This window comes from Heptranchias perlo, unplaced genomic scaffold, assembly GCF_035084215.1.
Source record: "Heptranchias perlo isolate sHepPer1 unplaced genomic scaffold, sHepPer1.hap1 HAP1_SCAFFOLD_219, whole genome shotgun sequence".
Taxonomy (NCBI): domain Eukaryota; kingdom Metazoa; phylum Chordata; class Chondrichthyes; order Hexanchiformes; family Hexanchidae; genus Heptranchias; species Heptranchias perlo.
The window spans coordinates 293,526-307,888 of record NW_027139233.1 but is presented as its reverse complement, the minus strand read 5'-3'; positions in this window follow the sequence as shown (position 1 = coordinate 307,888).

Genomic DNA, 14,363 nt, shown 5'->3' with positions numbered 1-14,363 from the left:
TGGGTGGTGGAGGAGGGAGGGAGTGGGTGGTGGAGGAGGGAGGGAGTGGGTGGTGGAGGAGGGAGGGAGTGGGTGGTGGAGGAGGAGGGAGTGGGTGGTGGAGGAGGAGGAGGGAGTGGGTGGTGGAGGAGGAGGAGGGTGGGTGGTGGAGGAGGGTGGGGGGAGGTATAAGCTGTTTCGCTCTGGGTAACACTGCTGGTGTTGCAAAGGATGAGCTGTGTGGAGACTGGTTTAAAATGGCTTGGACCTGCCCTGTAATAACTAAGTGTTTTCAGACAGTTTTGGAAACCAGTTTCTGCCCTAATGAACAGATGGGGGATTGAGGAAATGAGGTAAAAACTTTATCGCTGGTCATAGCACAATTTTCTACAGACATTGGACGGAGAATCTAACCTGAAAGGCGAGGGTGGTGTGAAAGGGAGCGAGGCCTCAGTTTGGGCCTTATCAATTCAGGCTTCAAAAATAGTCTGCAAAGACCTTTAAATATATTTTCATTTTGGCACACAGGAAAGGAGCTATTTGTGAAAAGACTGAGGATTAGTGTGGTGGCGTCTGGTTCCCCATTGATTGTTCTGGTGGAGATTCTACTCATTCGTGCTCAGTTCCAAAATGGTACTGAGGCAAGGACGGCTTGGTTGGCCTGAAATTCTGTGGAGGGTTTCACCCAATCTCCAGAGAGGTGGAGGAAACCCGGGAGCAGCCCTTCCCTTCCCTTCTCCCTCCCTCCCCGCGAATGTCAGCCTTGCATTCATACGTTGTCTTATCAGGCTGCTCGGAGCTGCCTCAAACCAGCCGAGCCCGTCCAGCGGGCCCACTGCTGGGGCGAAGGCAATTGAGCTGGATGAGCAATGGGCAAAATGGCTGACAACCAACCTGCCCTTCCCCCCAAGGCACTAGCACATTCCACCGGTAGTGGCTAGCCTCTGGTACCTCACCCAACTCTCCAGATGAGAGCCGAGACGGCGAGTGCTGCTCCTCGACTGTGGGAGGTGTCGCAGCCGAGTGATTCCCGACACTCGTGCACACACTGTCCAGCAATGGGCCAGTGATCAAGAGTAGGAACCCCCTTCTCCCAGCTCAGGGACGTCGAACTCAATTGTACACCGTGAAACTGCTGTCTCGACGGAGATCAATTCACTCAGCTCGAACCTGGGACCCAGGGGACAGAGTGCACCTGGGACGATGTCTGAGGTTGGCCCCTCACTCTGCAATCACGTGCCCCTCTTCCCCTGGTCCCTGGAATAGCAAGGAGGAGCTGTGCTCAGACACATTTCTGCACCTGGATAATTAAAAGGAAATTGTAAACTGGAATTGATATTCCAAGGGTGAGCTGGGCTCAGTCACTCACAGTCACACTATGTTATGAGGTCGTCACTGCCACAAGTGAATTTATATTACATACTTCCAGCAATAATTTGTGCCTTCAACTAATTATATTCGGAGAAGTAGAGCTCCTTTGTCACTGTTGACAAAATTGCACCAGCCCCTGTGGGCCTGGGCCCTGTGACACCACGTTCGATCCCAGCTCCGTGCTCATCCAGCTGGCCTCGTCCGGGGCAGCAGTAACAGTGCTCCAGTTGGCCTCAGTGCCCCAAGGCTGGGGGAGAGGGGAGGCGGGGGGAACAATGGGTCCTGGTTACTACCTGGTGATGCTAAAATAGAAAGAACTTGCATTTATATAGTGCTTTTCCTGACTTCAGTCAGTCCCAAAGCGCTTTACAGCGAATGAAGTACTTTTGAAGTCCAGTCACTGTTGTCATGTAGGAAACGCAGCAGCCAATTTGTGCACAGCAAGATCCCACAAACAGCAATTTGATAATGACCAGATCATCTATTTCAATGATGTTGGTTGAGGGATAAATATTCACCAGGACACTGGGGAGAACTCCCCTGCTCTTTTTTGAAACAGTGCCATGGGATCTTTTATGTCCACCCAAGAGGGCAGACAGGGCCTCGGTTTAATGTCTCATCTGAAAGACAGCATCTCCCTCAGTTTTTGCACTGGAGTTTCAGTCTCGATTTTGTGCTCAAGTCTCTGGAGTAGGACTTAAGCCCACAACCTTCGAACTCAGAGGCAAGAGTGCTGCCCACTGAGCCAAGGCGCCTTGATAACTGCTGCAAAGTCTACAGATTTTGGGTGAGGGCCAGGCTGTGATGCCTCCGCAGTCAAACAACCTGCTCGCTCTCTAGGCTTGGACATGGAGAACAGTTGGATGAGTTACTGGAGGGCGTCTGAGTAACCACAACCCAGTTGATGGAGGTGGGCAGGAAATCGATGAGGGGGGGGCGAGGGGGATGAATTTTTTTTATTATTCATTCATGGGATGTGGGCGTCGCTGGCAAGGCTGTCATTTATTGCCCATCCCTAATTGCCCTTGAGAAGGTGGTGGTGAGCCGCCTTCTTGAACCGCTGCAGTCTGTGTGGTGAAGGTTCTCCCACAGTGCTGTTAGGAAGGGAGTTCCAGGATTTTGACCCAGCGACGATGAAGGAACGGTGATATATTTCCACGGTGTGTGACTTGGCAAGTAACATTCACGCCAGACAAGTGCCAGGCAATGACCATCCCCAACAAGAGAGAGTCTAACCACCTCCCCTTGACATTCAACGGCATTACCATCGCCGAATCCCCCACCATCAACATCCTGGGGGTCACCATTGACCAGAAACTTAACTGGACCAGCCATATAAATACTGTGGCTACGAGAGCAGGTCAGAGGCTGGGTATTCTGCAGCGAGTGACTCACCTCCTGACCCTCCAAAGCCTTTCCACCATCTACAAGGCACAAGTCAGGAGTGTGATGGAATACTCTCCACTTGCCTGGATGAGTGCAGCTCCAACAACACTCAAGAAGCTCGACATCATCCAGGACAAAGCAGCCTGCTTGATTGGCACCCCATCCACCACCCTAAACATTCACTCCCTTCACCACCGGCGCACAGTGGCTGCAGTGTGCACCATTCACAGGATGCACTGCAGCAACTCGCCAAGGCTTCTTCGACAGCACCTCCCAAACCCATGACCTCTACCACCTACAAGGACAAGGACAAGAGCAGCAGGCACATGGGAACAACACCACCTGCACGTTCCCCTCCAAGTCACACACCATCCCGACTTGGAAATATATCGCCGTTCCTTCATCGTCGCTGGGTCAAAATCCTGGAACTCCCTACCTAACAGCACTGTGGGAGAACCTTCAACACACGGACTGCAGTGGTTCAAGAAGGCGGCTCACCACCACCTTCTCAAGGGCAATTAGGGATGGGCAATAAATGCCGGCCTCGCCAGCGACGCCCACATCCCGTGAACGAATAAAAAAAACTTGGAGGGGAATGTGCAGGTGGTGGAGTTCCCATGTGCCTGCTGCCCTTGTCCTTTTCGGTAGGAGAGGAATGAAGCAGCAAAGCCAGTGTGGGCTACAGACTGTAGCTCCTGTACTTTGTGAGGAAACATGCCAGACCGCCTCCCCTCCTCCCATCTGTCTGCTCTCATACAGGCCCGAGACCCAAAGCAGCATTGACAGGAAACCCAAGCACTGAAGCAGAGTCGCTGCATGCGATAGGGGGGTGGGGGGGATGAGAAGGAGGGAGGACGTATTATAAACAGATTTATTACTTCCCTTATCCAATAAAATGGATTAATATTGAGAGTGCTGTAACCTGTGCAGACGGCTGCTTTTAAGGAATTAATTTATACAGTTCCATTAAATCAAGCAGGAAGCTGATGGGAGCTCCAGTCCTGCTGTTTGATATATGAAGATCTCCTCCATGCCATCAATACTTTCCATTCAGGGGCTGACAGGGATTCGAAAGCTGCCAGCTGATGCATTGTTCCCTTGTGAGCTCGCCTGTCACTCACCGCGCACGGCTCCAAACACAATCTGGGATTTATTAACGGCTTCCATTTTATGCTAAGTGATGAGGCCTGACATTTACGATGGGGGCTGGCACTCCTGTCCTGAACAAGCAGCAGCTTCCATTGTAACCCTTTCAGTCTCAGCATAAGCCTGTAAATAAAGGCGGTGAGCAAGCTACATTGGTTCATATTAAAGCAGCTAGATGTTGTGATGGGTGTTAAATGTGTTAAGGTCTTGCATTTATATAGCGCCTTTCGTGACCTCAGGATATCCCAAAACACTGTTGTAATGTGAGGAAACGCCAAATTGCACACAGCAAACTCTCACAAACAGCAATGAGATGATCTGTTTTAGTGATGTTAGTTGAGGGATAAATATTGGCCAGGACACTGGCAGAACTCCCCTGCTCTACGTTGAAAAAATGCTGTGGGATCTTTTTCATCCACCCGAGAGGGCAGACGGGACCTCGGTTAAACGTCTCATCTGAACCTCGGCACCTCCGACAGTGCTGCACTCCCTCAGAAGTACTACCTTGAATCTATATCTTCTAGTCTCACGACCCACAATCAATAAAGAAACCATTGCATCAACATCATTCATTCCTTTGAAGATGTGAATTTTGTCTCCTCTCAATTTTCTTTTCTCCTGTGAAAACAAATACTCTGCATCCCAGAATAATGCCAGTCACCCACAGTGTATCCTCCCCAATATATCCATGTCATTCCGAAGGTCGAGGTGGGAAAAACGAGAAGCAGTCTCCAACTGTAGCCTCACTGATGAGTTTCTCATTCGGAACCAAACACCCTGCCGAGGCATCCTGATTCACCAAAATAAAGGATCTAAATCCAGGAAATATTAAGGGGATTAGCAACTTTGAGAGTAGATAAACCGTCAGGTCCGGATGAAATGTATCCCAGGCTGTTAAGAGAAGCAAGGGAGGAAATAGCGGAGACTCTGACCATCATTTTCCAATCCTCCCTGGCTACAGGCGTGGTGCCGGAGGATTGGAGGACTGCTAACGTTGTACTGTTGTTCAAAAAGGGAGAAAAGGATAGACCGAGTAATTACAGGCCAGTCAGTCTAACCTCGGTGGTGGGCAAATTATTGGAATCAATTTAGAGGGACAGGATAAACCGTCACTTAGAAAGGCATGGATTAATCAAGGACAGTCAGCACGGATTTGTTAAAGAAAAGTCGTGTCTAACTCGATTGAATTTTTTGAGGAAGTAACATAGCCATACTCACAGAATCATACCTTTCAGCCAACGTCCCAGACTCTTCCATCACCATCCCTGGGTATCTCCTGTCCCACCGGCAGGACAGACCCACCAGAGGAGGCGGTACAGTGATATACAGTCAGGAGGGAGTGGCCCTGGGAGTCCTCAACATTGACTCTGGACCCCATGAAATCTCATGGCATCAGGTCAAACATGGGTAAGGAAACCTCCTGCTGATTACCACCTACCGTCCTCCCTCAGCTGATGAATCAGTCCTCCTCCATGTTGAACACCACTTGGAGGAAGCACTGAGGGTAGCAAGGGCACAGAATGTACTCTGGGTGGGGGACTTCAATGTGCATCACCAAGAATGGCTCGGTAGCACCACTACTGACTGAGCTGGTCTAGTCCTGAAGGACATAGCTGCCAGACTGGGCCTGCGGCAGGTGGTGAGCGAACCAACACGAGGGAAAAACTTACTTGACCTCGTCCTCACCAATCTACCTGTCGCAAATGCATCTGTCCGTGACAGTATTGGTAGGAGTGACCACCGCACAGTCCTCGTGGAGATGAAGTCCCGTCTTCGCACTGAGGACACCATCCAACGTGTTGTGTGGCACTACCACCGTGCTAAATGGGACAGATTCAGAACAGATCTAGCAGCTCAAAACTGGGCATCCATGAGGCACTGTGGGCCATCAGCAGTAGCAGAATTGTATTCCAGCACAATCTGTAACTTCATGGTCTGGCATATTCCTCACTCTACCATTACCAACAAGCCAGGGGATCAACCCTGGTTCAATGAGGAGTGTAGAAGAGCATGCCAGGAGCAGCACCAGGCGTACCTAAAAATGAGGTGCCAACCTGGTGAAGCTACGACACAGGACTACATGCATGCTAAACAGCGGAAGCAACATGCTATAGACAGAGCTAAGCGATTCCACAACCAACGGATCAGATCAAAGCTCTGCAGTCCTGCCACATTCAGTCGTGAATGGTGGTGGACAATTAAACAACTAACGGGAGGAGGAGGCTCTGCAAACATCCCCATCCTCAATGATGGCAGAGTCCAGCACATGAGTGCAAAAGACAAGGCATTTGCAACCATCTTCAGCCAGAAGTGCCGAGTGGATGATCCATCTCGGCCTCCTCCCGATATCCCCACCATCACGGATGCCAACCTTCAAGCTATTCGATTCACTCCATGTGATACCAAGAAACTGCTGAGTGCACTGGATATTGCAAAGGCTATGGGCCCCGACAACATCCCAGCTGTAGTGCTGAAGACTTGCGCTCCAGAACTAGCCGTGCCTCTAGCCAAACTGTTCCAGTACAGCTACAACACTGGCATCTACCCGACAATGTGGAGAATTGCCCAGGTATGTCCTGTCCACAAGAAGCAGGACAAATCCAATCCGGCCAATTACCGCCCCATCAGTCTAATCTCAATCATCAGCAAAGTGATGGAAGGTGTTGTCGACAGTGCTATCAAGCGGCACTTACTCACCAATAATCTGCTCACCGATGCTCAGTTTGGGTTCCGCCAGGACCACTCGGCTCCAGACCTCATTACAGCCTTGGTCCAAACATGAGGTGAGAGTGACTGCCCTTGACATCAAGGCAGCATTTGACCGATTGTGGCACCAAGAAGCCCCAGTAAAATTGAAGTCAATGGGAATCAGGGGGTAAACTCTCCAGTGGCTGGAGTCATACCTAGCACAAAGGAAGATGGTGGTGGTTGTTGGAGGCCAATCATCTCAGCCCCAGGACATTGCTGCAGGAGTTCCTCAGGGCATAAATACAGTGGCTACAAGAGCAGGTCAGAGGCTGGGTATTCTGCGGCGAGTGACTCACCTCCTGACTCCCCAAAGCCTTTCCACCATCTACAAGGCACAAGTCAGGAGTGTGATGGAATACTCTCCACTTGCCTGGATGAGTGCAGCTCCAACAACACTCAAGAAGCTCGACACCATCCAGGATAAAGCAGCCCGCTTGATTGGCACCCCTTCCACCACCTTAAACATTCACTCCCTTCACCACCGGCGCACAGTGGCTGCAGTGTGTACCATCCACAGGATGCACTGCAGCAACTCGCCAAGGCTTCTTCGACAGCACCTCCCAAATCCACGACCTCTACCACCTAGAAGGACAAGGGCAGCAGGCACATGGGAACAACACCACCTGCACGTTCCCCTCCAAGTCACACACCATCCCGACTTGGAAATATATCGCCGTTCCTTCATCGTCGCTGGGTCAAAATCCTGGAACTCCCATCCTAACAGCACTGTGGGAGAACCTTCACCACACGGACTGCAGCGGTTCAAGAAGATGGCTCACCACCACCTTCTCAAGGGCAATTAGGGATGGGCAATAAATGCTGGCCTCGCCAGCGACGCCCACATCCCATGAACGAATAATAAAAAAACAAGGAGGGTGGATGTGGATAACGTGTTTGATGTAGTCTACATGGATTTTAGCAAGGCTTTTGACAAGGTCCCACATGGCAGATTGGTCAAAAAAAGTAAAGGCCCATAGGATCTAAGGGAAAGTGGCAAGTTGGATCCAAAATTGGCTCAGTGGCAGGAAACAAAGGGTAATGGTCGACGGGTGTTTTTGTGACTGGAAGGCTGTTTCCAAAGCTCAGTACGAGGTCCCTTGCATTTCATGATATGTATCAATGATTTAGACCTAAATGTAGGGGGCATGATTAAGAAGTTTGCTGATGATACAAAAATTGGCCATGTGGTTGATAGTGAGGAAGAAAGCTGTAGACTGCAGGAAGATATCAATGGATTGGTCAGGTAGGCAGAAAAGTGGCAAATGGAATTCAATCTGGAGAAGTGTGAAGTAATGCATTTGGGGAGGTCAAACAAGGCAAGGGAATACACAATAAATGGGAGGATACTGAGAAGTGTAGAGGAACAGAGGGACCTTGGAGTGCATGTCCACAGATCCCTGAAGGTAGTAGGACAGGTGGATAAGATGGTTAAGAAGGCATACGGGATACTTACCTTTATTAGCTGAGGCAGAGAATATAAGAGCAGGGAGGTTATGCTGGAACTGTATAAAACACTGGTTAGGCCACAGCTTGAGTACTGTGTACAGTTCTGGTCACCACATTACAGGAAAGATGTAATTGCACTAGAGAGGGTGCAGAGGAGATTTACGAGGATGTTGCCAGGACTGGAGAATTTTAGCTATGAGGAAAGATTGGATAGACTGTTGTTTTCTTTGGAACAGAGGAGGCTGAGGGGAGATTTAATTGAGGTGTATAAAATTATGAGAGGCCTAGATAGGGTGGATAGAAGGGACCTATTTCCCTTAGCAGAGAGGTCAATAACCAGGGGGCATAGATTTAAAGTGATTGGTAGAAGGATTAGAGAGGAGCTGAGGAAAGGTTTTTTCACCCAGAGGGTGGTGGGGGTCTGGAACTCACTGCCTGAGAGGGTGATAGAGGCAGAAACCCTCAACTCATTTAAAAGATACTTGGATATGCATTTGAAGTGCCAAAACTTACAAGACTATGGATCAAGTGCTGGAAAGTGGGATTAGGCTGGGTAGCTCTATTTCGACCAGCACAGACACGGGCCAAATGGCCTTCTTCTGTGCTGTCAATTTTCGATGTTTCTATGAGCTGTTCGTCTGTCCCTCGCTCCTTCACAGACCAAATGCTCGGTAACGATTTCAGCTGCGGCTTGTTCCAACTGCTCGTGGAACCGACTGTACTTGAAACCAGCAATGTGCGTTTAGAACTGATTTACTCTCTTCCTGAATCCCACGAGGAATGGGTTTCATCAGATTGTTCAGTCAAATGTCATTCCAGTCTCGTGTCATTCTGGTCTCGTGTAATTCCTGTCTTGTATCATTCCAGTCTAATGTCATTCCAGCCCAGTGTCATTCCAGTCTAATGTCATTCCAGCCCAGTGTCATTCCAGTCTAATGTCATTCCAGCCCAGTGTCATTCCAGCCCAGTATCATTCCAGTCGCGTGTCATTCCAGTTTAGCTTCATTCTAGTCTGGTGTCATTCCAATCTAGTGTCATTCCAATCTAGTGTCATTCCAGTCTAATATCATTCCCGTCTAGTATCATTCCAGTCTAGTTTCATTCCAGTGAAGTCTCATTCCTGTCTAGTGCAATTCTAGTCTAATGTCAGTCCCGTCCAGTGTCAATCCCATCTAGTATCATTCCCACCTAGTATCATTCCCATCTAGTATCATTCTAGTCTAATGTCATTCCCGTCTATGTTATTCCCATTTAGTACCATTCCAGTCTAGTGTCATTCTCGTCCAAATTCATTCCAGTCGAGTGTCACTCCAGTCTAATTTCATTCCAGCCTATTGTCATTCCAGTCGAGTGTCACTCCAGTCTAATTTCATTCCAGCCTATTGTCATTCCAGTCTAGTGCCATTCCAGTCTAGTCTCATTCTAGTCTCGTATCATTCAAGACTAGTGCCATTCCAGACTAGTCTCATTCCAGACTAGTGCCATTCTAGTTTCATGTCATTCAACTCTAGTGTAATTCTGGTCTCATGTCAATCCTATCTAGTATCATTCTAGCCTAATGACATTCCAATCCAGTGTCAATCCAGTCTGGTGCCACTCCAATCTAGTGCCATTCCAGTCTTGTATCATTCCAATCTAGTGTCATTCCTGTCTTGAGTCATTCCAGTTGAGTGTCATTCCAGTCGAGTGTCATTCGAGTCCAAAATGATTCCTGTCTAGTGCCATTCCAGTCTTGTATCATTCCAATCTAGTGTCATTCCTGTCTTGAGTCATTCCAATCTAGTGTCATTCCTGTCTTGAGTCATTCCAGTCAAGTGTCATTCGAGTCCAAAATGATTCCTGTCTAGTGTCATTCCAGTTTAGACTCATTCTAGTCTAATGTCATTCCTGTCTAGTGTCATTCAAGTCTAGGGTAATACGGGTCTCGTGTCATTCCTGTCTAGTATCATTCCAGTCTCGGGACAGTCCAGTCTAGTGTCAATCTAGTCTGGTGCCATTCCTGTCTAGTGTCATTCCAGTCGAGTTTCATTCCAGTTTAGTTTCATTCGAGTCTGGTGCCATTCCAGTCTAGTGTCAATCTAGTCTAGTTTCATTCACGTCTACTCACATTCCAGTCCAGTAACATTCCAATCTAGTGTCATTCCAGTCTAATGTCATTCCTGTCTAGTGTCATTCAAGTCTAGGGTAATACTGGTCTCGTGTCATTCCTGTCTAGTATCATTCTAGTCTAGCGTCATGCCAGTCGAGTGTCATTCCAGTCGAGTGTCATTCCAGTCAAGTGTCATTCTAGTCTAATGTCATTCCAGTCTAAGGTCACTCCCGTCTAGTGCCATTCCTGTCTAGTGCAATTCTAGTCTAATGTCAGTCCCGTATAGTGTCAATCCCATCTAGTATCATTCCCATCGAGAGTCATTCCTGTCTAGTATAATTCCCGTCTAGTATTAGTCCAGTCTAGTATCATTCACAACTAGTGTCATTCCTGTCTAGTGTCATTCCAGTCTTTTGTCATTCCAGTCTAGAGTCATTCCGATCGAGTGTCATTCCCTTCTACTGTCATTCCTGTCTAGTGTTATTCTGGTCTAGTGTCATTCCTGTCTAGTGTTATTCTGGTCTAGTGTCATTCCCGTCTAGTGTTATTCTGGTCGAGTGTCATTCCCATCTAGTGTTATTCTGGTCTTGTGTCATTCCCATCTAGTGTCTTTCTAGTCTAGTGCCATTCCAGTCTAATAGCATTCCAATATAGTGTCATTCCTGTCTAGTGTCATTCTAGTCTAGTGACATTCCAATCTAGTGTCATTCCAGTCTAATGTCATTCCCGCCTGGTGTCATTCCCGTCTGGTGTCATTCCCGTCGAGTTTCATTCCCGTCCAGTGTCATTCCCATTTAGTATCATTCTAGTCTAGTGACATTCCAGTCTAGTATCATTCCAGTCCAGTAACATTCCAATCTAGTGTCATTCCCGTCTAATGCTGAGTGCCGAAGTGCCGACTGGATGATCCATCTCGGCCTCCTCCCGATATCCCCACCATTCCAGAAGCCGGTCTTCAGCCAATTCGATTCACTCCACGTGATATCAAGAAATGACACAGCAAAGCCTATGGGCCCCGACAACATCCCAGCTGTAGTGCTGAAGTCTTGTGCTCCAGAACTAGCTGCGCCTCTAGCCAAGCTGTTCCAGTACAGCTACAACACTGGCATCTACCCGACAATGTGGAAAATTGCCCAACTATGTCCTGTCCACAAAAAGCAGGACAAATCCAATCCGGCCAATTACCGCCCCATCAGTCTACTCTCAATCATCAGCAAAGTGATGGAAGGTGTCGTCGACAGTGCTATCAAGCGGCACTTACTCACCAATAACCTGCTCACCGATGCTCAGTTTGGGTTCCGCCAGGACCACTCGGCTCCAGACCTCATTACAGCCTTGGTCCAAACATTGACAAAAGAGCTGAATTCCAGAGGTGAGGTGAGAGTGACTGACCTTGACATCAAGGCAGCATTTGACCGATTGTGGCACCAAGGAGCCCTAGTAAAATTGAAGTCAATGGGAATCAGGGGGAAAACTCTCCAGTGGCTGGAGTCATACCTAGCACAAAGGAAGATGGTAGTGGTTGTTGGAGGCCAATCATCTCAGCCCCAGGACATTGCTGCAGGAGTTCCTCAGGGCAGTGTCCTCGGCCCAACCATCTTCAGCTGCTTCGTCAATGACCATCCCTCCATCGTAAAGTCAGAAATGGGGATGTTCGCTGATGATTGCACAGTGTTCAGTTCCATTCGCAACCCCTCAAATAATAAAGCAGTCCGAGCCCGCATGCAGCAAGACCTGGACAACATCCAGGCTTGGGCTCACAAGTGGCAAGTAACATTCGCGCCAGAAAAGTGCCAGGCAATGAGCATCTTCAACAAGAGAGAGTCTAACCACCTCCCCTTGACATTCAACGGCATTACCATCGCCGAATCCCCCACCATCAAACATCCTGGGGGTCACCATTGACCAGAAACTTAACTGGACCAGCCATATAAATACTGTGGCTACAAGAGCAGGTCAGAGGCTGGGTATTCTGCGGCGAGTGACTCACCTCCTGACTCCCCAAAGCCTTTCCACCATCTACAAGGCACAAGTCAGGAGTGTGATGGAATACTCTCCACTTGCTTGGATGAGTGCAGCTCCAACAACACTCAAGAAGCTCGACACCATCCAGGACAAAGCAGCCCGCTTGATTGGCACCCCATCCACCACCCTAAACGTTCACTCCCTTCACCACCGGCGCACAGTGGCTGCAGTGTGTACCATCCACAGAATGCACTGCAGCAACTCGCCAAGGCTTCTTTGTCAGCACCTCCCAAACCCGTGACCTCTGCCACCTAGAAGGACAAGAGCAGCTGGTACATGGGAACAACACCACCTGCACGTTCCCCTCCAAGTCACACACCATCCCGACTTGGAAATATATCGCCGTTCCTTCATCGTTGCTGGGTCAAAATCCTGGAACTCCCTTCCTAACAGCACTGTGGGAGAACCTTCACCACACGGACTGCAGCGGTTTAAGAAGGCGGCTCACCACCACCTCCTCAAGGGCAATTAGGGATGGGCAATAAATGCCAGACTCGCCAGCGACACCCACATCCCATGAACGAATAATAAAAAAAGAATTCCATTCTAGTGCCATTCTAGTCGAGTGCCATTCCTATTTAGTGTCAATCTAGTTTAGAGCATTCCAGTCTAGCGTCATTCCAGTCTACAGTCATTCCAGTCTAGCGTCATTCTAGTCTAGTGTCATTCCAGTCTAGTGTCATTCCAGTCTACAGTCATTCCAGTCTAGTGTCATTCCAGTCTAGCGTCATTCCAGTCTACAGTCATTCCAGTCTAGTGTCATTCCAGTCTACAGTCATTCCAGTCTACAGTCATTCCAGTCTACAGTCATTCCAGTCTAGTGTCATTCCAGTCTACAGTCATTCCAGTCTACAGTCATTCCAGTCTAGTGTCATTCCAGTCTCGTGTCATTCCAGTCTACAGTCATTCCAGTCTAGTATCATTCCAGTCTACAGTCATTCCAGTCTAGTGTCATTCCAGTCTACAGTCATTCCAGTCTAGTGTCATTCCAGTCTACAGTCATTCCAATCTAGTGTCATTCCAGTCTACAGTCATTCCAGTCTAGTGTCATTCCAGTCTACAGTCATTCCAGTCTACAGTCATTCCAGTCTACAGTCATTCCAGTCTAGTGTCATTCCAGTCTACAGGCATTCCAGTCTAGTGTCATTCCAGTCTAGTGTCATTCCAGTCTACAGTCATTCCAGTCTAGCATCATTCCAGTCTAGTGTCATTCCAGTCTAGTGTCATTCCAGTCTACAGTCATTCCAGTCTACAGTCATTCCAGTCTAGCATCATTCCAGTCTAGTGTCATTCCAGTCTACAGTCATTCCAGTCTAGCATCATTCCAGTCTAGTGTCATTCCAGTCTAGTGTCATTCCAGTCTACAGTCATTCCAGTCTACAGTCATTCCAGTCTAGCATCATTCCAGTCTAGTGTCATTCCAGTCTACAGTCATTCCAGTCTAGTGTCATTCCAGTCTACAGTCATTCCAGTCTACAGTCATTCCAGTCTACAGTCATTTCAGTCTAGTGTCATTCCAGTCTACAGTCATTCCAGTCTACAGTCATTCCAGTCTAGTGTCATTCCAGTCTTGTGTCATTCCAGTCTAGTGTATTCCAGTCTAGTGTCATTCCAGTCTACAGTCATTCCAGTCTAGTGTATTCCAGTCTACAGTCATTCCAATCTACAGTCATTCCAGTCGAGTGTCATTCCAGTCAAGTGTATTCCAGTCGAGTGTCATTCCAGTCTAGTGTATTCCAGTCTAGTGTCATTCTAGTCTAGTGTATTCCAGTCTACAGTCATTCCAATCTACAGTCATTCCAGTCGAGTGTCATTCCAGTCTAGTGTATTCCAGTCTAGTGTCATTCTAGTCTAGTGTATTCCAGTCGAGCGTCATTCCAGTCTAGTGTATTCCAGTCGAGTGTCATTCTAGTCTAGTGTATTCCAGTCTAGTGTCATTCAAGTCTAGTGTATTCCAGTCTAGTGTCATTCAAGTCTAGTGTATTCCAGTCGAGTGTCATTCTAGTCTAGTGTATTCCAGTCGAGCGTCATTCTAGTCTAGTGTATTCCAGTCGAGCGTCATTCTAGTCTAGTGTATTCCAGTCTAGTGTATTCCAGTCGAGTGTCATTCTAGTCTAGTGTATTCCAGTCGAGTGTCATTCCAGTCTAGTGTATTCCAGTCGAGTGTCATTCT